The following is a 1414-nucleotide window of genomic DNA, read 5'->3' on the forward strand; positions in this document are numbered from 1 at the left end:
ATAGCAGTAAATAACCATTCTTTATTGTTAAACGATTGCTTTACCGACTTAATTCCAGTCGGCATCACGATTAATTTTTTCTAACTTTATACTGCTACTAGCAAGACAGTACATTAATGTTGTTTCAATGTTTTCCATTTCGCCTTTAAACAAATTTATAAATATTTTAAAAAGATAGTACTTCAAAGCCTCTTCCATATATACATACAGTATTACTGGAGCTGTTAACATAATGTTTGCTTTATTTTAAAGGAATAAAGAAAATATTTGACAGATCACTAAACTTACTCATCAGAATGCCGTAGATCCATGCTTTGTACATCTGTGACAGATGTAAATATTTGATTTGAAATATTTTCAGATATGATGTCATTGGACCATAAATAATTGTAGACAACAACTTGCTGATCTATTGCTACGCTACATAACTGATTGTCACTTTTAAATTTTAGACCTATAGAGACATCGTATTTTTATATAAATCTTATATTGCCTCAAATTGTGTATGTATTCACATATACCTGTATATATTCACATATACCTGTGATCTGAGCAGAATGTACAATTGCTGTACTCCACTTGGATAATAGTACAACTGATATCGTTTTTTTGTATTAATTTGGAAACAGACAAGACTGAGAAGATTATCGTTTCCACGAGTAGCTAGAAGATATTTATTTTTTAACACACAATTTAGATCCTCAGAAGGATAAATTTATCTCCCAGACTTTTAGCTGTGCTCTTCCTCCAGCAGAAAAGACTAAATATCTGTTATTTAATTTGCCGAGCTTGTTGCTTAATTTAACAATACTTATACATTTTATGCCCGAAAGATGACCATCAAAAATTCCTAAAGTATGAAAGGTGTAGACGTTCTCGACATTTTCTTTAAAACTCTGAGATACACAACTAACACGAAGGGTGCAGTCTTCACCACCAGATATTAAAATATCGTGCGTATCAAGTCTTAAAATATATTGCAAGCAACATGTCTCTTTTACGTGAAAACCGTCCTAAAACAAAAACATTGTATCATCTTAGAATTTTGCAGTTTACTTTTGTATTTATTTTTTAAATTTATTCTTTTAACAAAATACTTATATACCTGTAAAATAAGTAGTTTTAATGACTTCATGAGTCGGAAGGTCCTGTACCATTTTGCGAGATTCGCAATATTTAACGAGATCTTAATACATAAAGATCCAGGAATGAGCGTGCAGCCACGTTCAAAATTACAGTTCGGAGTTGTCATTATTTCGCGCGCTCGTACGCCGTAGCAACGGAATGACAAGAACTAATAAACAGCATATAAAATACATAAAAAATCAATAACTGCCGACGACTAACTAATGTGACGCGAAAATATAAATTTTGTATTTTTTTAATTGAAATGAATAAGTCTAATGTCAAGATA

General features: G+C 31.3%; 1 long non-coding RNA gene across 1 annotated transcript; it reads right to left on the reverse strand.

Moving 5' to 3' along the window:
* Positions 1-11: 11 nt before the first annotated feature.
* On the reverse strand, positions 12-1116 carry LOC109863517. The gene is made up of 4 exons (XR_002251356.1): positions 1106-1116; positions 542-1013; positions 289-454; positions 12-143 (listed from the first exon to the last, which is right to left on the reverse strand). It is a non-coding gene; the product is annotated as an uncharacterized LOC109863517 (long non-coding RNA).
* Positions 1117-1414: the final 298 nt, after the last annotated feature.

The sequence above is a fragment of the Pseudomyrmex gracilis genome, unplaced genomic scaffold, assembly GCF_002006095.1.
Source record: "Pseudomyrmex gracilis isolate BER0280 unplaced genomic scaffold, ASM200609v1 scaffold_5889, whole genome shotgun sequence".
NCBI lineage: Eukaryota > Metazoa > Arthropoda > Insecta > Hymenoptera > Formicidae > Pseudomyrmex > Pseudomyrmex gracilis.